We start from the raw sequence: 24,017 nt of genomic DNA on the forward strand, positions 1-24,017 counted from the left end.
CTAGCAAATACAGTTTAACAATATATTAATTTGATTTCTGACTACAGATTGAGGCGGGTGGACACTATTTTGCTATATGAAATTGTTTTATCAGGCATCAATGATGCCCACATAGAGATCTTGAAAAATGTCCTTAATGGCAAGATACTGGATGTAACCATGAAAATCACTAAATCTTTCCACATCGGTGTGCATCTCCCTGATGTTTTCTGCCTTGATGATAACCATAGTGTCTGGGCTTCTCAGAAGATGATGCTGAACAGCTTTGTGGACAATGAGGGCCCTTCAGATAAAAACATCAGTGGGGAAGGGTCTGAAATGCTGGCCCAGAGAAATAACAATGACAGTGTGTTTATCTCCTCCAGTTCTGTCAATGACTCTGGCAATGTACTCAATTTCTTTCATTGAATAGGTCAATGATCCAATCAAGGGATAACCATGTTTTTGCCACTGAATGTTGATATTCTCATCCAAGTCCACAGCAAGTTAGTGTTGAAATTTTCCAGCCTCAGGCAGATCCATTGACTTCAGTGCTGATGACAGGTAATCCCCAAAATGAAAGAAGTGTAAAATTATAAAGACCATAAAGACAGAAGAAAAGGTTTGGTGTTTATCATAAGTTAATCATGACTGATTTATTACTGGTTCAACTGAAAGAATAGCTTTGAAGACTATTTGAATCAAAATTGCTACGCAGATAAGAAATTATACATGCTCCCTTGTAGAACCATGCAAAAGCAAATTGGGGATGGAAAGCATTCAAGTAACTTCACTGGAGTGTGATGTAGTTAATTTTTTAGGTATTATTTTTGTACATTTTGTGAGCTGTAGATTAAGCTTATTTGAGGATAGAGAAAGTACTAATTGAAGTATACATTTCAAAAACCAAATAAACTTAATACTCTGTTTCCTTAAGACTGGAATTATATTCTCTGCTTCTGCACTTCCTTTACCTATTCTTAGAATGGGATTGAGCATGTCATCTATAATAATGGTTTTACTCTCCATTTGTGAAGGGCTTCATAGTTTCCAAACCATTTATTTGGATTTATACATTCATTCACCTCAAAGCGTGCTCCTCCTTTCCACACACATGTCCCCCTTATCCATTAAGAATACATTCCAAGACCCACAGTGGGTGCCTGAAACTGCAGATAGCACTGAACCATATATATACTAGGTTTTTTCCTATACATACATTCCTATGACAAAGTTCAATTTATAAATTAGGCACAGTAAGAGATGAATAAAAAGGAGAATAATTATAATATACTGGAATAAAGTTAGATAAATGTGATCTCTCTCTCAAAAGATCTTGTTGTACTGCACTCATCCTTTTTCTTTTCTTGTGATGATTTGAGATGATAAAACGCCTACATGATGAGATGAAATGAGGTGAATGATATAAGTGCTGTGACATGGCCTTTGGCTACTACTGACCTTCTGACAATATGTCAGGAGGATTATCTTCTGCTTCCAGACCACAGGTGATTGTGAGTAACTCCAACTGTGGAAAGTGAAACCATAGATAAAAGGGGGTGAGGGGGGAACTACTGTGTCTACACACACACACACACACACACACACACACACACACACACAATTTAACTACCATGTTATAGAAAACCAAGAGATGAAATGACCTGCTCAAGATTATACAGCTAGTGACAGAATATGCACTTGAATTTGAAGTTCCTCCCAATTCTTGTGAAAACAGTCTACCCAATCTTAGAACCTATGAAAATGTAATATGAACAGAATAAAATGATGTCCTTCAATTTTTCATCCCATAAATTAGACCTTTATCAGACTATCGGGGCCAGCTGCTTTGTAGTTAGAACTTCTAAGGAAAATATATATAAGAGGATTATTAATGCTTTGTAACAAGTGCCATCTTTGAAGTAAAGGGCTACATTTAAAGTTTTAACCCAGGGGGTTTGAAAATGAAGACACTGGAGCATTAGTTGAATGAAAATGGCAGTATCATTGTCTTCATTCTGCTGCTAATTTACTTCAATATCCTTGCCCAAAGCATGCTGTAAGATTTAACTTTTAACAAAATGTGTAACACACATTTTGCTACAATTTAAAAGATTAGACAAAGAGGGAGGTGACTCAGTAATTCAGTACTTTCTATAACCTAAGAGATCCACTGGTACTGAATGTGATGCTAGAGATTACCATCAGACCCTTAATTGTTTAAAGATTACCACCAAACTGAGGTGTGGAGGAGTTCAGAGGTCACAATTTAAAACTCATGCCTTCTGGTGGGAATTCTACATACTGCTCGGAGCCAAGGCCCTACTGATTTTATAGTGGGAGGATAAGCTTACTTTCTAAGTTTGAGATCACAAGAGTGGCAACATTCCAGAAAGGCCATAAGAGAGCCACATAAGGTGCACTGTCCCCAGTGATGATAGCCACGACCCAGGACACAATGGGCAAACAGCAACAGTTTTATAGGTAAGAATGCTAAGATCTACTAGTGAGTTCTGAATTACTTTTTGTGCATTCTTGGTTTAGTAAATAGAGAACGGGACTAAGATTCTAGCCACTGGATTCTAGCCCCAACCTGGATGTTAGATAACTGCATTGAGGTTTTCTAGGCACTTTCTATGTGTCTGTGTGCCTTGCAGTGTGTTAAAAATTTTATAACTATTATCTCATTTAGTATTTATAACTACCAGGTAGTATCATGTGGAGTTGATCGATGAGGAAAATGACGCACTGACAATAAGTAACATGCCAAAGGTCATGGCTCCTAAGAGGCAGAGTTTATATATGATAATACTTAAAAGCATGTGTTTTTTTTTTGTGCCTAATTCTAACTGATGCCAAGTCATCACCTTGCTCCTGGCATCTCTCTTTTCATGTAATGACACAGTGATGATAGCTTATACCAAACAGAACTTCACTATGTAACAAACAATTCTAAATGCATTGTATATAATACTTCATTTTACCAGGTGGGTACTATTTTCATCTGCATTTTACAGATGAAGAAACTGAGGGGGACACTAGTTATGTAAATTGCACCAGATTATCCAGGTAGGACATGGAGAAGTCAAATTTTGCTTCCAGGGCAACAGGATCTAAAATCCACACTCTTTTTTTTTAAATTTTTTTTTTCAACGTTTATTTATTTTTGGGACAGAGAGAGACAGAGCATGAACGGGCAAGGGGCAGAGAGAGAGAGGGAGACACAGTATCGGAAACAGGCTCCAGGCTCTGAGCCATCAGCCCAGAGCCCGACGCAGGGCTCGAACTCACGGACCGCGAGATCGTGACCTGGCTGAAGTCGGACGCTTAACCGACTGCGCCACCTAGGCGCCCCTAAAATCCACACTCTTAAGCATCATCCCAACTGTAGAAAATGGGCAATATCTTATGGTATTTTCAGCTCTGTTAACAATTTTCTGAGCATGCTGGATACAAACTGAGGCATGTATTCTACAGGGATAGGAATGTAATAAACCTTTTCTATACTTGCTCCCTTCCAGTCAGATAAACATATTGTTTTAAAGGAAAGGGAAGGATGTCTGGAAAAGTTTGAGTATGTTGTGATTAAGAAATATGAAGAAGAAGCCTTTCTTATTGCTACCTTGAAATAAAAGTAATTTCTTTAAGAGATATAAATAGTAGCTTAGACTGTGGCATACTGCTGATACTGTTTTTGAAATATTCCATCCACTGGCAGATTGTGGAATCTCCCATTATATATATAAAATTTCTCTTAGGCATTCTTTCATTTTGATTGGAGCCAAACTACAAGAGACAGGATTCCACGTGTCTTTCCAGACATGTCCACCCGGGATTGTGGATGCTATTCCAAACTCACATTTCTTTTTCATTCGAACTGTTTTTTTCTGCCAAAGAATCAGCAAGATAGGATCTTCGAAATATCACCTTATTCATCACCATTTATTAAGAATCTATTATGTTTTCTAAGTATCCTCTTAATAGGTCATGAGGGAGGTGAAAAAGCCTATTGAAACATCATCCTTTAAATGTAATAGTTTTTTTTTAGTATAATTTTTTTCTGATATGAATTTTCTAAGTGATGCCCATTAATGTTCATTATAGAGAACATGTTTTCTCCCCTTCCCTGCCTCCCCAAGAAAAAGAACACTCTGGGTAAAATTTAAGCATTTATTTGCCTTTCTATGAAAGTTACCAATTCTTGCTTAGTAATAAAAACTCAATTATTTTATCATTCTATCCCTCTTGACCCCCAAGTTTGCTCCATTCTGTCACAGCACCTTAAATGCCATCATCAAACTAAATTCTTTGAACAGAGGGTCCAGAACGGCAGCATAGGAAGACCCTGAACTCACCTTCTCCCATGGACACACCAAATCTACAATTACATATACAGCAATTCCTCCTGAAAAAGTGAGGGCTGATTGAACAGCTGCTGCATGACAAATGATAGAGGGACTACAGGGAGAAGAGTCTACATACAGACTTCCCTATCTAAGGGCACAGCAAAAACCAGCTATTTAAAAGGCAACTAGTTTATAAGTGAAGAAAATGCATTAACTAATCCTAGATCATATGCTAAATAGACAAGGAGCTACTGAAACGCTTTCTGGGGCTGGAGATGCTGGTAAGCGCCATTTTTTGCATTCTCCTTCCATCTTAATAGCATTGATGGGAGCAGAGTCCAAGTGCTCTAGCCAGCTTACTAGGGCTGCCCCAAGCAAGTCCTGTGCCCCTAGTTCACAACAGCTCCAGCTGCCCCTAGAAGAACCACCCCACCCTGCAACCCCCAGTTTGTGCCCTCCCCAGCTCCAACTGTCCCACCAAGGGGCCCCAGAGTGGCATGCCACAGGATTTCTCCAGGCCATGCTTTACCCAGCCATCCTGCCAAGGTGGCCTAGACTGCCCTGGCATGATATACACCAGGAACCCCTGGCACGCACCCACTCCAGACTCAGCCATCTTGTAAGGCACTGTGTGTGACAAGATCTCCTGGCCCAGGCCCACTCCAGGTCCAGCTGTCTGACCAGGGTGGCCGCAGCACAGTACACCCTAGTACCTCATGACCCATGCCTGCTCCAGCGCCAGTCATTCTACCAAAGCCACCAGGCACACAGTTTACACAGGGGATGCTCCTGCACAAGGCCACACTATTAAGACTGAGAGACATGATTATTCTGCTTATTTCATAGAAAAAAAAGAGTGAAGCAAAATGAGGAACTGAGAATTATGTTCCAAATGAAAAAACAAAATAACCCTACCCCAAAACCTTAATAAAACAGAGATAAGTAATGGTTATAATGATGATCAACAAAATGGAAGAATGGAGAACTTTAAGAGTTAGAAAATATAAAAAAAAGCAGAGCCAAAGAATACAAACTGAAATGGAAAATAAACTAGAAAAAATCAGCAGTAGAGTATATACAACAGAAGAATGGGATAGCAATCTGGAAGACAGAATAGTGAAAATCACCCAAACTGAATGACACAAACACTGAAACAAATTAAAAAAATAAAAAATATAAGGATAGTTTAAGGTAGCCATGGGATAACATTAAGCATACTAACATTTACATTATAAGGATCTCAGAAGAAGAGAGAGAAGGAAATGGGCAGAAAAACTCATTTGAATAAGTAATGGTTGAAAGCTTCCCTAACCTGGAGAAGGAAATAGACATCCAGGTCCAGGAAACACAGAGTCCCAAACAAGTTGAATCCAAAGAGATTCATACCAAGACATGGTATGCCAATCAAAATGGCAAAAGTTAAAGGTAAAAAGAGGATCTTAAATCAGGAAGAGAAGGATAACCATATACATAGAAACCCCATAAGGTTATCAGCTGATTTTTAGCAGAAACTTAGTAGGCCAGAAGAGAGTGGAAGGATATAGTTGGAGTGCTAAAAGGAAAAACTTACAATAAGGATACTCTACCTAACAAGGTTATCATTCAGAATTGGAGGAAATATGGAGTTTCCTGGACTAGCAAAAACTGAAGAAGTTAATCACCACTAGACTGGACTTATAAGAAATGATAAAAAGAAAACAGTAGGTCATATCTGTGTGTGTGTGAGAGAGAGAGAGAGAGAGAATTTCATTAGTAAAGGCAAATAGGCAGTAAAGGTAGTAAAGAATCACTTAAAGAACTAGTATGAAAGTTAAACACAAAAACAGGTTAGGCCACTATAACTACAATAAGCATTTAAGGGATACACAAGATAAAAAGATGTAAAATAAGACATCAAAAAAAAAAACAGATGTGGGGGAACAAAAATGTAGTATTTTAGAATGCATTTGAACTTGAACTAACAGCTTAAATATATACATGTGTGTGTGTGTGTGTATGTATATATATGAACCTTATGATATCCATAAACCAAAAACCTACAATAGATGCACAAAAGAGAAAGGAATCCAAATATAACTGTAAAGAAAATAAGCCAAAAAAAATAATAATTAAAAAAAAGAAAATAAACCAAAAGGGAAGAGAAGAAGAAGAAAGGAATGGAGGAAACACAGAAAGAACCAGAAAGCAATGAACAAAATAGCAATAAGTACATACCTACCAGTAATTACTTCAAATTTAAATGGAGTGCTTCAGTGGAGAAAAAAGAAAGCACAAATTACCACTGTTAGAAATGAAAAATAAGATTTCACCAAAGATTCTGCAGACATTTAAAAAGTACCAAATCAATATTACAATAAAAACGTATGCCAGAAATTTTCAAAACTTAGATGAAATGGATCAATTCTTTGAAAAATAAAACTTACCAAATCAACAAAAGATGAAATGGAAAAATATGCATAGTCATGTTCATATTAAATACATTTAAAATAAAACACTTCTAAGAAAAAAGAAGGCATAGGGTGGCAAAACAGATAAAAAATAAGACAATTTTTAAGCTGCCTACAAAAACTCACTTCAGATCTAAAGACACACAGGCTGAAAGTGAAAGAAAATAAGATATTCCATGCAAATGAAAATAAAAAGATAGTATAAAATACTCATATCAGACAAAACAGACTTTAAAACAGAAACTGTAACAAAAGACAAAGGAGGTATCACATAAAGATAAAGGAGTGAATCCAAGGAAGGGATATAATGTTTGTACTATTCATGCAACCCAACATTGAAGCATCTAACTACATAAAGCAAACATTTAAAGACATAGGGGGAAATTGATAGTAATAGACTAACAGGAGACTTAAATACTCCACACTTTCATTGATGGGCAGAACATCCAGACAGAAAACCAATAAGGAACAGTGGCCTTAAATGACACATTATAGATATCCATAGAACATCTCATTCAAAAACTCCAGAACACCCATTTTTTTTAAAGATGCACATGGGACATTCTCCAGGATAGGTCACAAGTCTCATTAACTTCAAGAAGAGTGACATCAAAACAAGCATCTTTTCCAATCACAACAGTATGAAACTAGTTATCGATTACAAGAAGACCTGGAAAAAACTAAACACATTTATTAAACATGTTACTAAACAACCGATGGATCAAAACAAAATCAAAGGGGAAATAAAAATACCATGAGACAAATGAAAATGGAAACACAACTCTCCTAAATTTGTGGGATACAGCAAAAGCAATTCTAAGAGAGTAATAGTAATATTACTCTAAGAGAGTAATTGTAATTGCTATAGTAATATAGCAAGTAAGCAAGCAAGCAAACCAAAACCCCAAATTAACAATCCAGCTTTATACCTGAAGAAACTAGAGAAAAAGAACAAAGCCTAAAGTTAGAAGAAAAGATGTAATAAAGGTCAGAATGGAAATAAATGAAACAGACTGAAAAAAAAATAGAAAAGATCAATGGATTATAAAGCTCATTCTTTGAAAAGATAATCAATAAATGTCAAGCCAGATTCATCAATAAAAACAAGAGAACATGAAATCCTGAAATGAAATAGGAGAGCTTACAAAATGATACTATAAAGTATCCTAAGAGATTACTATGAACAGTCACATGCCAAAAATTTGGAAAACCTAGAAGAAATGAACAGCTTTCTAACTCTGCATCATAAAGAAATAGAAAATCAGAATAGGCCATTACAGGAAATGAAACTGAGGCAGTAATTTAAAAATTTTCAAAAACCAAGGGTCCAGGACCTGACAGCTTTACAGGTGAATTCTAATCAACATCTAAAGAAAAGTTAATACCTAGTTTTCCCAAATTATTCCAAGAAATTATAAAGAAAGCAATGCTTTCAAACTATTTCACGAGGCCAGCACTACCCTGATAGCAAAACTAGGCAAAGACACTGTGCGTGCACGCACACACACACACACACACACACACACACACACACACACCATTACAGGCCAATATTCATGATCAACTTAGATGAAAAAGATCTTTAACAGAATATTAACAAATAAAATTCAACAATACATTAAAAATATCATATAGCACAATTGACTGGGATTTATTCCAGGAATTCAAGGAAAGTTCAGTATCTGCAAATTAATCAATGTGATATACCGTATTACCAAACTAGGATAAAAATCCTAAGATCACCTTAATAGATGCATTTTGACCAAACTCAATATACATCTATGACATGAACTCTTAAAGTGAATATAGAAAGAACAGATCTCAACGTAAGAAAGGCAATATATGACAAACCCACAGCTAACACCATACTCAAAAGAGAAAAGCTGAAAGCTTTTCCTCTAAGATCAGGAACAAGACAATAATGTCCACTCTCATCACTTTTATTCAACATAGTATTGGAAGTCCTTGTACAGCAATCAAACAAGAAATAAATGTCATCCAAATTGGTAAGAACTATTACTATTTGGAGATAACATAATACTATACACAGGTAACCATGAAAGCTTCACCAAACTAATTAACATAAATTCAGTAAAGTTACAAAATACATAATCAATATTCAGAAATCTGTTCTTTCTATACACTAATAACAAAGTAGCAGAAAGACAAATTAAGAAAACAATTCCAATTATACTTCCATCAAAAAGAATAAAATAATTAAGAATAAATTTAACAAAGGAGATTTAAAACCTATCAACTGAAAACGTAAGAAACTGATAAAAGAAATTAAAGATGACAAAACCGTATGGAAAAATATAGCATGCTCACGATAGAAGAATATTGTTAAAACGTCCATACTACTCAAGGCAATGTACAGATTCAATGCAACACTACCCAAAATACGAATAGTTTTTAAAGAACCAGAACACATATTCCTAAAATTTGTTTGTTACCGCAAAAGACCCTGAACTGTGAAAGCAATCTTGAGAAAAAAGACCAAAGCTGGAGGTATCATAGTCTGATTTCAAACTATACTACAAAACTGTAGTCATCAAAGCAGTATGTTACTGGCACAAAACAACACACAGATCAATAGAGTAGAAAAGAGATACCAGAAATAAACCCACACTCATGTGGTCAATTCGTGTATGAAAACAGAGGCAAGAATATGCAATGGGGAAAACACAGTCTCTTCAATATATGGTACTAGGTTTCCTTTTTTAAGATTACTTTAGCTATTCGGGGTCTTTTCTGGTTCCATACAAATTTTAGAATTGTTTGTTCTAGCTCTGTGAAGAATGCTTGTGTTATTTTGATAGGGGTTGCATTGAACGTGTAGATTGCTTTGGGTAGTATTGACATTTTAACAATATTTGTTCTTCCTATCCAGGAGCATGGAATGTTCTCCATTTCTTTGTGTCTCCTTCAATTTCCTTCATACGCTTTCCATAGTTTTCAGCATACAGATCTTTTACCTCTTTGGTTAGGTTTATTCCTAGGTATATAATTATTTTTGGAATTGTAAATGGGATCAATTTCTTGATTTCTCTTTCTGCTGCTTCATGTTTGGTGTATAGAAATGTAACCAATTTCTGTATGTTGATCTTCTATCTTGCAACTTTGCTGAATTCATACATAAGATCTAGCAGGTTTGGGGTGGTATCTTTGGGTTTTCTGTGTAGCGGATCATGTCATCTGCAAAGAGTTAAAGTTTGACTTCTTCCTTGATAATTTGTATGCATTTTATTTCTTTATTTTTGTATGAGGCTAGGACTATACTACGACTTCCAGTACTATGTTGAACAACAGTGGTGATAGTGGACTTACCTGTCATGTTCCTGACCTTAGGGGGAAAGCTCTCAGTTTTTCCCCACCAAGGATGATATTAGCTTGTGGGTCTTTTTTATATGGCCTTTATCATGTTGAAGTGTGTTTCATCTATCCCTACTCTCTTGAGAGTTTTCATCAAGAAAGGATGCTGTATTTTGTCAAATGCTTTTTCTGCATCTATTGACAGAATCCTATGATTCTCATCCTTTCTTTTTATTAACATGGTATATTATATTGACTGATTTGCGACTACTGAACCAGTCCTGCAGGCCAGGAATAAATCCCACTTGATCATGGTGAGTTTTTTTTTTTTAATGTTTATTTTTGAGAGACAGAGCAAAAAGCAGGGATAGTGAGAGAGATAGAGATAGAGAGAGATAGAGAGAGATAGAGAGACATAGAGAGAGAGAGAGAGAGAGAGAGAGAGAGAGAGAGAGAGAGAGAGGCAGGCAGAGAGGCAGGCAGAGAGGCAGAGTGAGAGGGAGACACAGAATCCAAAGCAAGCTCCAGGCTCTGAGCTGTTGGTGCAGAGCCTGATGCGGGGCTTGAACTCATAAACCGTGAGATCATGATCTGAGCTGAAGGTGGATGCTTAACCAACTGAGCCACCCAGGCATCCCTGTGAATAATTATTTTAATGTACTGTTGAATTCAATTTGCTAGGCTGTTGTTGAGAATGGTTCATCAGGAATATTGACCTGTAAGTCTCCTTTTTAGTTGGGTCTCTGGTTTTGGAATCAAGGTAATGCTGTCTTCATAGAATGAGTTTGGAAGCTTTCCTACCATTTCTATTTTTTGGAACAGTTTGAGAAAAACAAGTATTAACTCTTCTCTTTAACTGCCTGGTACAATTCCCCTGGGAATTCCCATCTGGCACAGGACTTTTGATTGTTGGGAGATTCTTGATTACTGTTTCAATTTCCTTGCTGGTTATGACTCTGTTCAATTTTTCTAATTATTCCTGTTTCAGTTTTGGTGGTTTGTGAGTCACTAGGAATTTGTCCATTTCTTCCAGATTGCCCAGTTTGTTGGAATATAATTTTTCATAGTATTCTCTTATAATTGTTTGGATTTCTGTGGTGTTGGTGGTGATATCTCTTTCATTCATGATTTGATCTATCTGGGTACTCTCTCTTTTCTTTTGGGTAAGTCTGGCTAGGGGGTTACTAATTTTGTTTATTCTTTCAAAGAACCAGCATTGGGAGGCCTGGGTGGCTCAGTCAATTAAGCATCTGACTTTGGCTTGGTCATGATCTCATGGTTTGTGGGTTTGAACCCCGTGTCAGGCTTTGTGCTGACAGCTCAGAATGGGGAGCCTGCTTCAGATTCTGGGTCTCCCTCTTGCTCTGCTCCTCCCCTGCTCATGCACCCTCACTCTCTCAAAAATAAACAAACATAAAAAAAAAAACAAAAATAAAGAACCAGCATTTAGTTTCATTGATCTGTTCCACAGGGGTTTTTTTGTTTGTTTGTTTTGGTTGTTTGTTTCTATATCAAAGCTAGAAGCATCACAATTCCAGATTTCAAAGCTTGATTATAAAGTTGCAATCATTAAGGCAGTATGGTATTGGCACAAAAACAGATCAATGGAACATAATAGAGAACTCAGAAATGGACCCACAAACATATGGCAACTAGTCTTTCATAAAGCAGGTAAGAGTATGCAATGGAAAAAAGACAGTCTCTTCAGCAAACGGTGCTGGGAAAACTAGAGAGCAGCATGAAGAATGAATCTGGACAAATTTGTACACTATACACAAAAATAAATTCAAAATGGATGAAAGACACAAATATGAGACAGGAGGCATCAAAACGCTACACAAAAAACAGGCAGTAACCTCTCTGACTTTGGCTGCAGCAACTTCTTTATAGACGTGTCTGTGGAGGCAAGGGAAATAAAAGCAAAAATGAACTATTGGGACCTCATTAAGATAAAAAGCTTCTATACCACAAAGGAAACAATCAAGAAAAACTAAAGGCAACCGACGGAATAGAAGATATTTACAAACGACGTATCGGATAAAGGCTTAGTATCCAAATTCTATAAAGAACTTATCAAACTCAACACCCAAAAAATCAAATAATCCAGTGAAGAAAGGGACAGAAGACAAGAACAGACACTTTTGCAAAGAAGACATCCAGATGGCTGACACATGAAAAGATGCTCAACGTCACTCATCATCAAGGAAATACAAATCAAAACCACAGTGAGATACTACCTCACACCAGAATGGGAATGGCTGAAACGAACAACTCAGAAAACAATAAATGTTGATGAGGATGCAGAGAAAGGGGAACGCTTTTGCACTCTTGGTGGAAATGCAAAGTTGCAACCACTCTTCAAGACAGCGTTGAGTTTCCTCAAAAAATTAAAAATATAACTTACCCTGTGACCCAGCAATTGCACTACTAGGTATTTATCCAAAGGATACAAAAATACTAATTCAAAGGGGAACATCCACCCCAATGTTTATAGAACCATTAGTAAGAGCCAAATTATGGAAAGAGCTCAAATGTCCATCAAGTGATGAATGGATAAAGAAGATTGGTAAATATGCATATACACAAGGGAATATTACTGGGTAATCAGAAAGAATGTAATTTTGTAATTTGCAACAGTGTTGATCGAACTAAAGTATATTATGCTAAGTGAACTAAGTCAAAGACAAATATCATGATTTCACTCAAATGTGCAATTTAAGAAACAAAACAGATGGACATAGGGGAAGGGAAGAGAAAATAAGATAAAAACAGAGAAGGAGAGAAACCATAAGAGTCTCTCAAATACGGAGAACAAACTGAAGGTTGCTGGAGGGGAGATGGGTGGGGGGGATGGGCTAAATGGGTGATGGGTATTAAGGATGGCACTTGTTGGGATGAACACTGGGTATTATATGGAAGTGATGAATCACTGGATTCTACTCCTGAAACTGATTGTACACTGTATGTTAGCTAACTTGAATTTAGATAAATAAGTCAATTAAAAAAAACAAAACTAAAAAAAATAAATGGCATTTGGAAAACTGGACAGCTACATGTAAAAGAATGAAACTGGATCATTATCTGATACCATAACCAAAAACAAATTCAAAATATATTAAAAGACTTGAATTTAAGACCTGAAACCATAAAACTCCTAGAAGGCATAACTAATTTGACACTGGTTTTAGCAATACTTTCAGGGAACAATTTCCTAAGACGAGGGCAACAAAAGCTCATATATACAAATGGGAACACGTCCAACTAAAAAGCGTTTGCACAGTCAAGTAAACCAACTAAACAACACAACAACCTACTGAATGGAATCATAATCCTGTAAGTGGTTAATATCCTATATATAAAGAACTTATACAACTTAGTGCAACTCCTCCTACCCCCAACAATCTGGTATTGAGCACAGGACATGAAGAGATTTTTTTTTTCCACAGAAGACATAGAGATGTCTAAAAGACACATGATAACATGCTCAACATCATAAATCAATAGGCAAATGCAAATCAAACCCACAATGAGATAGCCAATTTGATGGCTGTGAAGTGTTATCATGAAAGATACAAAAACTAACAAGGGTTGATGAGGACGTGGAGAAAAGGGAACCCTGTGCAGTGTTAGTGGGAGTGTAAATTGAAGTGGCCACTATGGAAAACAGTATGGAGTCCTCTCAAAAAAATTAGAAGGAGAAATGGCAGAGGAATCACTAATTCCACTTTGGGGTATTTATTTGAAAAAAACAAGAACACGAATTTGAAAAGTCATATGCACCCCTATGTTTACTGCAGCATTATTTACACTAGCCAAGATACGGAAGCTAACTAAGGGCCTACCAATAGGTGAATGTATAAAGAAAAGGTATGTATGTAAATATATACACACACATATACATTTTGTAAATACACACACACACACACACACACACACACACACAATGGAATGCAAGTGAACCATAAAGAAGAATGAGATCTTGCCATTTACAATAGCAGGGATGAACCTACAGGGTATTATGCTAAGTGAAATAAGTCTGACAGGAGAAGACAAATAAATGCCCTATAATTTCACTTCTATGCAGAATCTAAAACAATAAAAGAAATGAACAAAACAAAGCAGGACACACAGATACGGAAAACTGTTAGCTGAGTGGGGAGAGATTAGGGTGTAGGTGAAATAGGTGAAGGTGATTAAAAGGTACAAACTTCCAGTTGTAACATAAATAAGTCATGGGGGTGTAAAGTACATGTGGCATTGTAATAGTTTTGCATGGTGACAGATGGTAACTGGACATCATGGGGATTTCTTAATATATAAAAATTTCAAATCACTATGACATATACTGAAGACAATAGGAAAGTGCATGTCAATTATACTTCAGTAAAAAAAGGAGACTTAACAGAAGTAAAAAAGAAAAATACTCATAAATCCTTTGAGTGAAATGCGGAGTAACATAAAAAATAATTAAGAACTAGTTTGTTTTGGCACTTGGGCAGTTCACATGGATAAGATTGCAGGCTAGAGTAGAGTCCAAGATATGCCAGGTATTAACCCATTAGTCAGTGGTTTGTGAGGAGTCTGGGAATCTGAGCGGCTACGGGACTATTCACCAACCACAAAAATAGTTTAATGTTCAACTGGCAGGAGTGTATTTGTGTATCCTGGGTATCTCAAAAAATGGCATCTCTTCTTTTAGGTACATATTTACACTTCAGTGTAAGTTTACCAGCAATTATCAATCTGTTAATGTTGAATTTACAGAGACACAAAAGACTTCCCCTTAAATCATTTGAAAGAGAGATTTCTTCAGATATTTGCAGTCAAAGAAATTGAAGAGAAATTAATAAATCTAAGTGTGGAATTGCTTATTTTATATGTTAGAATGTTTTGAAAGGCAACAAAAACCAAGAGGGGAAACTGTAATGGACTCTTTTTTTTTTTCTAATTTTTGAGCGAGAGAGAATGCACGCACACACACGTGCACACACACAAGTGGGGGGAGGGCAGAGACAGGGAGAGAGAATCCCAAGCAGGCTTTGTGCCATCATCAGTGCAGACCCTGATGTGGGTTTCAAAACTCATGAAAGGTGAGATCCTGACTGGAGTTGAAATCAAGAATTGGACCCTTAACCGACTAAGGTGCCCAGGCACCCTCCCCCAACTTTGTTTTAATGAACTAACTCTTAGATGGTAGGTTGCAAACCTTTAGATGGTTATTTTTAGGTTCTTAGTGATGTGGGAAGGGGATGATGGTGGTGATGTGGAGACGTAAACACCTAGGTGTAAATTAGGCGAGAATTTTGATATTTGAAGGTTACTGTGTTGGATGATCAGGTAATTTGTTGCCGATTAATAGATTAATGGTGAGTTCCACTTCTTAAAACAGGTTTACGATAGCCTAGTGATTCTAATCATTCATTCACTTGGGTAACTGATATCTTGGCCCACCACAGAGAAGCCTGATACCCAGAGTACCAACAGGACTGATAACAGTGAACAAGTCACCTGAAGAAAGAAACGCTTTAAATGGATTTAGTACTGGCACCTGGGCAGCTCAGTAGGTTTAATGTCTGACTTTTTGATATCAGCTCAGGTCATGATCTTGCTGTCCATGGGACTGAGCCTCACACTGGACTCTGTGATGACAGCATGGAGTCTGGGATTCTCGCTCTTCCTCTCTCTCTGCCCCTCCCCTGTATATTCTCTCTCTCTCACAATAAATAAATATTGAAAAATAAATGGGTTAATATTAAACACGAGTCATTAATTATCTACTGCTTCGGTTACTTAATTCTACGAATTGACTACTGTACCCACAGTTCTAGGCCACTGATTACATTTCCCTTTCTTTGTTTACTAGTCCAGGGGGTGCAGATACCCGGAAGATGTGCAAGGTAATTTACAGAAGAATATACTCGAGCACTTACTTACATGTATATTTCTGATTCCCTTTTGGTTTTTATTCTGTTTATGTACCTTTTTGTTTCAATGACAAGGGTTAAATATTCACAAGGATTGGGGACTACTGGAAAGTAAACACTGTCCCCAAATGAATTCAAAGACCTTTTCTAAAATGGCTCTTTATTATAGAGTCCCAAAATGGACATACTCCTAGCACTTTCACTAGATCAACATGTAGGCTAAATCATTACCATATTTTCCCAGGTAGTCTCCAGACTATAATTATTTACCTTTGAAGAGTCTCCATTCTTGTTTGCTGAGACAAGAAACATCCTTGTTTTTGGAATGCATGTGAGTGAGTGCAGCACAGGGCATGTGCTGAGGTCTCACCCAGTGGAAGGCTACTTGCTCTTGAGTATCCAGGTATGCACATAGCTCAGTGCTTGAGTTTAAAACCAGGGCACAATCAGTATTGACATGGGAGGTGCCCCTGGCAAACTGGCCTGTGAAGATCGCCCTGTCATAGCCTTGGTTCTTTGCCTCCAGAGAGCCGACACCCCTTCCCTGGGGTGGATGAGCAGAAGAGACAGAGATCCCCGGCCTTCCCAGGGTGAAGCTGTCAAGATGCCACTGTTGAAGTCTGTCGCCTTTCCTGAAGCACCTGCCTTCAGATCTGGGGAGGACGTCCTGGCCTCAGGAAATCCCCACCATACATCTTCCTGTGTCCCAAGTGGCCCCTTACCTCCAGAAGGAGGTCTAGCTGATCCCCCCGGCAGTAGGCATCTCGAGGGTGAAGGACCGTGGCTCTGCTGTGTGCAGCACCAGTGGTGGTGTTCACGTAGGTGAAAGGTCTGGGTGGGATCAGCTGGTCTAGTGTCTCCATGATTCCCTTTATTCTCAGCTCAGTCTCTGCTGATGAAACTACTGAATGCAGTAGTACTTCAGGACATGAAGGCTTCATGATAAAACTCCAGTGATAGAGGGAGATGGGCATCTTAAGCGTAGTCCTTATCTGCGGTGATGATGAATACAATAAAGAACATAGACAATGTCTTTATGTAATATAATCATTTTTGGTAGGCTAGCCAACTTCGATCTTTTATAGAATAAGAGCAGATGCAAAACCTGAAATAAAATGATACGGAGATTTTATTATCATATATGTTTCATGGGAAAAATAAGTTTCCTCAAATTTGGTGGTGGAACTGCACTTTTCACCAGCTAATCTATTTTGGGTTCTAGGATCTTCTTCCCTAAAGTGGTGATGATAAAATACACTTTTACGGGGGCACCTGGGTGGCTCAGGTGGTTAAGCATCTGACTTCAGCTAGGTCATGATCTCACAGTTTCTGAGTTCAAGCCCCGCTTCAGGCTCTGTGCTGACAACTCAGAGCCTGGAGCCTACTTCAGATTCTGTGTTTCCCTCTTTCTCTGCCTCTCCCTCACTCTTGTTCTCTCTCTCTCTCTCAAAAATAAATGACCATTAAAAAAATTTTTTTAAAAATACACTTGTGCTGGGCAATTGTGAAGACAGGAAAAATTGTTTAACTGCAGAGCACACAGTTTTTATTGCTGTTTTATTATTTAATCTTAAAGCTAGAACTCAGTCATTAAAAATATTAAGAAAATGTTTAAGATGCATGGGGATTTTATGTAAAATATGATTTTTTTTCTGTTCTTTTATACTCTGCTTAAACATTTTATGATATTTATTAGTAGTTTTCAGATTGTTCTAGTTAGGAGATAATCAACATAGGTTTATAAAAATATCTATTTTCTAATCATAAAATACCACTGATTATTAAAATGCTTTTTTTTAAAGAGTTTATTTATTTTGAGAGAGAGAGAGAGAGAGAGTGGGGGGGCACATATGTGAACAGGGGAAAGAAAGAGATAAGGAGAGAAAATGCCAAGCAGGCTCTGGGCTGTCAGTGTGGAGCCCAACATGGGGCTTGACTCACAGAACATGACCTGAGCTGAAATCAAGGATCAGAAACTTAGCCCACTGAGCCACCCAGGTGCCCCTGAAATAACATTGATTATTAAAAATGGGAGATGTGAAACTGTATAGGGGATATAAATCGGTGATAATTATACCAACCATTGATAATTATTATTAATTTTATGGTGATTTTTCTTTCATTTTTCTGTATGCCATTTAACATGATTATGAACAAATTAAATATTATCAATGAATTTTGATTTAAAAATAGTATTGTTAAAAACTTCACCTTATGTCATTGGCTCATATAGTATTCCAGCCTATGGATACAACTTAACAGTTTACCTATTTCCATTTTTGGATTTTTATTGCATTCAACTTTTATAATCCTGTGAAGAACACTTTTGGTATAAATCTTTGCAATCCAAGTTATTTGCTGAGAACTCAGAAACAGAATTATTGGTCCAAGGTGGTGAATACTGTTAAAGCTCTTAACACATGATGGCAAATAGTTTTCCAGAAATGTGGTGCTAATTCGTGCCTGAAGGAGAAGTGAATGAGAATTCTAGTCTTACAACATGCTTTCGGCACTGGCTAGGTCAATTTTAGAGATATTTACCTGGATTAAAACCTAACTCTGTCACCCACTAGTTACACAATCTTGGTTAAGTTTGTTAACTTCTCTGTTCGTCAGTTTCATCATCTAAAAAACTGAGTCATAAAGATACACACCTTATATGTTATTGTATTAATGGACTAACATGAAAAACATTGGGAATGGTACCTGGTACACACTAAGTGTTTGTATTACCATCTCTGGTATTTGATAAAAATGCTTTTATAAAGAAAAATATCAACATATCAAATAACAAAATGATAATCATAGTAATTATAGTAATATCTCACAGTTTTCAATAAAGGCAGAATAACTTGTGTTAGACCAATTCTGCAGATAACAATAAACCAAAAATAAAGAAAATCCTTCCCATAGCGCTAGAGAGTTACCACTAGCAGGTTGACATTGGAGGGAAGTTGAAACTTGGAATAAGGAACAGCACTGGGCTTGCATTATAAGGGGTGCTAACTCAAGTTCTTCAAACAGAAGGGAAATTCAACAAATAGAAACATGGATATTCCGGAAGGAATGAAAAACACCAGAAATGGTAACAATAAGGATAAATATAAAATTCTAAATGTTTGTCTCCTAATTTCTTTAAAATGAATGTAATTATTATTATTTTTTCAAAGTTTTTTCTTAGGTTTATTCATTTATTTTGAGAGAGAGAGAACACGAGCACAGCAGAGGGAAAGAGAGGGAATCCCAAGCAGGCTCTGCACTGTCAGCACATAGCCCAATGAGGGGATCCATCTCATCTACCATCAGATCATGACCTGAGCTGAAACCAAGAGTCAGATGCTTAACTGACTGAGTGCCCCAAAATGTTTGCTTAGTTTTGAGAGACAAAGAGCCCAAGCAGGGGAGAGACAGGGGCACAGAGGATCCAAAGCAGGCTCCATGCTGACAGCAGCCAGCCTGATGCAGGGCCTGACCTCACAAACTGTTATTTCATGACCTGAGCCAAAGTCGGATGCTCAACTGGCTAAGCTACCCAGGCACCCCTAAAATGCATGTAATTATTTAAAGTAAAAACCAATTTTGTAATAATATGAAAACTACAACATAAAGAATGGGGAGATGAGTCAACGGAAGTAAATAGTTGAAAGGTTATTACAGATTACATGAAGTAGCACGATATTAACTATAAAAGAGTGTATATAATAATACCTACAGGAAACACTTAAAAAAAAACCTTATAGCTGTAAAAATAATAAAGAAACTAAAAGGAAATTCTAAAAAAATTCAATTCATCCCAAAAGAGGAACAGAAGGGCCAAAGAGAAAACAAACAGCAAGTTGGTGGATTTAAATCTAGTGATTAATTTTATTAACAGTAAATTGCCTAGGGCACCTGGGAGGCTCAGTTGGTTAAGTGTCTGACTCTTGATTTTGGCTCAGTTCATCATCTCATGGTTAGCGATTTCAAGCCCCACATTAGGCTCTGCACTTACAGCATGGAGTCTGCTTGGGATATTCTCTCTCTCTCTCTCTCTCTCTCTCTCAAAATAAATAAATATAAACATTAAAAAACCAGTAATTTGACTAAGCATATTTTTTTTAATTTTTATTTTTAAGTAATCTCTACATACAATTTGGGTTTGGACTCATAGCCCCAGGATCAAGAGTCATGTGCTCTATTGACTAAGCCAGCCAAGTGTCTCTATTTGCTGTCTAACAAGAATGTAGGTTAAGTATGAAGTTATCTACAGACTGAAAGTGAATGGATGGAAATTAATATACCATTTAAGCATAAAAAAGCTAATATTAAAATAGACTTCAAGACAAAACATGTTACCAGACATAAAGATGGACATTTACAAGTGGTAAGAGTCAATTTGCTAGAAACATAGGAATCATAAATGTGTATGTGCCTACACATCCATGTATTTATATGTGAAAAAAAATTGACAGAATTCAAGGGACAGATCAAGAAATTCACAATAATTAGAAACTTAAAAACCTATTTTAGTTGCTATAGAAACTAGATAAGAAATAAATAATAAACTAGAAGATAGGAACATTATCAGAGTACTTTCTTAATCATCAGATATTATCAGATAATTCTCAGAATTTTTAATTGTTATAACTTCAAATAAAAAATTTAAGTAATTTTTAGTATGATAGAATTATACTCCGTGCAAAAACTTGTTGGTGGGGGCGCCTGGGTGGCGCAGTCGGTTAAACGTCCGACTTCAGGCAGGTCACGATCTCGCGGTCCGTGAGTTCGAGCCCCGCGTCACAGGCTCTGGGCTGATGGCTCAGAGCCTGGAGCCTGTTTCCGATTCTGTGTCTCCCTCTCTCTCTGCCCCTCCCCCGTTCATGCTCTGTCTCTCTCTGTCCCAAAAATAAATAAACGTTGAAAAAAAAAATTAAAAAAAAAAAACAAAAACTTGTTGGTGAAAATAAATAGGAAACTCCTGATTCAAAAAGGAGGACAAGGGATATATTATAGCCTCAATTTCCCACAGAAATGAAAGACAGAAAAATAAAAAACTTAAAACTTTCTAAGTATTCTTGGAAATAGGAAGAGGTACTTTAATTAGACCAGAATTTATAAGAAGTCTGAAAAAGAGGGGTGCTTGGCTGGCTCAGTCAGTAGAATACATGACTCTTCATCTTGGGAATCCTGAGTTCAAGCCCCACATTGGGTGGAGAGATTACTTAGAAAGAAACAACCAAACAAAGAAACAAACAAACAAAGAAATGTCAACAGTAAAAGGCAGGAAAAGTAAAAGGCAGAGGAGATTAGATCAAAGAAGAAAACCATGGCTCCAAATGCATGTCAGTGAGAGTTCTGCAGAAGATGGAAACCACTTGAGGGCTACTACAAACCTGGAGGAAACTGATGATTGGATTAAGAGGTGGTAAAGGAGTGGCCCATAGGAGGAGTATTGGGATGGTTAATACTTCCCTATTTTTCCCCTTGTGCTTGGCCAGGCAGATAGAAATGGGAACTTTTGTACTCTACTGTGAGTAAAAGCTATAGATATTTAAGTTTGAGGGTGCAGGGTAGGACCCTGCATGTGTGGCAACACCCTAGACAAATGCAGAGCATTTATTGCCTTGAGTACTTTCTGCAGCTGAGCTACAAACACGCTGGAGAAAATAGGTAACAGTACTCAGAGGCCTGGCCACCACAGAATCTTAAGTATAAGAATGTACACCCAGCCAAGAATTAGTCAAAATTTTATGAAAGCCAACTCATGAAAGAAAAGGTATTAAGTTCAATAAAGAGAAAACAAAGTAATAGAAACAGAAAAAGCAAAACAAGACTTTAAAGCAAGTACATTTCTATCCTCAGAGAAATTCCAGGTGATCTTTGCATCCATAAATTAATGAATCAGAGACCATGGAAAACAAAATCTTGTTGTTCAATATGCAAAAGTCAACCGTATTCCTTTACATCAGCAACAAGGAATTAGAAAATGTATTTAAGGGGCGCCTGGGTGGCACAGTCGGTTAAGCGTCCGACTTCAGCCAGGTCACGATCTCGCGGTCTGTGAGTTCGAGCCCCGCGTCGGGCTCTGGGCGGATGGCTCGGAGCCTGGAGCCTGTTTCCGATTCTGTGTCTCCCTCTCTCTCTGCCCCTCCCCCGTTCATGCTCTGTCTCTCTCTGTCCCAAAAATAAATAAAAAACGTTGAAAAAAAATAAAAAAAAAGAAAATGTATTTAAAAAACACTATTTACAACAGCAACAAAAAATTATAAAATAATGCCTAGTTATAAATCTAATAAAAGATATACAAGACATATATGCAAAAATTTTAAAATTTACTGAATGATCTTAAAGACCTAAATAAATGGAGAGAGATTACATGGTGCTAAAGACCAAAATAATGTTATGAACATGTCAGTTTTCCCAAGTTGATCTACATGGTTAATATAATGCACATAAAATTTAAGTAAGATTTTTTCCAGCAAATTTGGCAGACCAACTGTAAAACATATAAAGAGTAAAGGGTCAAGACCAGCCAGAAACATTGTGAAGTAGATTAAGCAAAGGTAACTTGACCTACAAGTTTTTAAGAGTAACTATGAAGCAAATTATTATTATATTAATTATAGCAATGTAGCATTGATATGGGGAAGATATATTAGTCAGTGGAGTAGTACAAATGGAGGAGGATCTGTACTTATCAGAAATTTTGATATATGACAAAAAATGTCTTGACAAATCAGCAGTGAAGAAAACTACCACAAAATAAGAACGGAAAAGGTGATCATCCATAAGGAAACAAAAATCAGCCAAGAAAAAAACTCAGATCCGTCACAGGATTAAATGTCTAAAGCAACCTTTAAAGGTTTAAATAGAATATTTAGATAAATAATCTGACACCGAAATAGGGAAGGGTTTCTTAATACTCAAAAAGAATCAACTGTTTATAAAGGCGGATTTTACTATATTTTACTATACCAACATGAAAAGGTGTTGTGCAGAAATGTCATTAAAGAAATGAACAAACAAGCTACACATGGGGAGAAAATCATCACAGATGTGTATGTGACAGAGGAAGAATGTGTGCATGCATGCGTGCGCGCGCACGCACACACACACACACACACACACACACACACAATTATCCTCTCCTGTGCTGCGTAATGGTTATCAAACATGTTAGTTCTTCAAGGCTGTGTAAGCTTTTCAAATTCCCGTACTACGATGTATAACTCTGGTTGTTTGGACTTTCCTAGAACAGGTGAAGTAGGAAGTAAAATTATACTTCTGTTAAGACACAGAAAGAGATTCCTTTGTGGAGTGTTGGAAAACTGTAAACGTGATCCCGGAGGCAAATATAAACAGTACCAACAGTAACTTACGATTTTTCATACTTGTCATGATTAGGATCCCACAAGAGAGAATACAAAACAAACACACAGCAGAAAAGAAATGCAGAAACACATAAAAAATGTCTAACTCCTGATTCTTTTGTTCTAAGTTTCTACCAGCACAGAACCCTGCCTCCCTCCCACCCCAGCATCTCTTACTATCCCGCCAACGGCCACCTTTGGCTATCAACTTGTCCCTTCAACTGAAGCGCTATTCTGAGACATGAGAGCCCACCATGGACTCTATGAAACTGAGCTGTTAATGGCTGGTAAGATGCAGGATTGCTAATGTTGAGGTCAAGTCTCCTGGCTAGTTTTTCACCTAACAGGTTTATTATACTCTTCCCTTAAACACAAAATGTAGACACAGAACACCTCGGCAAATGTTGACCGTGATTGTCACGTTATCCCCGGGCCCTTTTAATATAACTTGATTTTCCCAGCATCTTTATTATAATTCTTATTATGTTCCTTATTCTTAACTAGCCTTTTTAGTGTCACTGAAGATTGAAAAGATTTTAAAACTTACATTTAAAAACTTCAATGTTTTCCCATTGTTAACATCTCAATTTCTGTCTTTGTGCAAGAACTTCAAGTTGTATTTTAAAAGCATATTGCTTAGTGGTTCTTGGGTGGCTCATT

General features: G+C 37.1%; 1 pseudogene; it reads right to left on the reverse strand.

Moving 5' to 3' along the window:
• On the reverse strand, positions 1-23,385 carry LOC115526014 (annotated as a pseudogene).
• Positions 23,386-24,017: the final 632 nt, after the last annotated feature.

Source organism: Lynx canadensis, chromosome D1 (assembly GCF_007474595.2).
Source record: "Lynx canadensis isolate LIC74 chromosome D1, mLynCan4.pri.v2, whole genome shotgun sequence".
Taxonomy (NCBI): Eukaryota; Metazoa; Chordata; class Mammalia; order Carnivora; family Felidae; genus Lynx; species Lynx canadensis.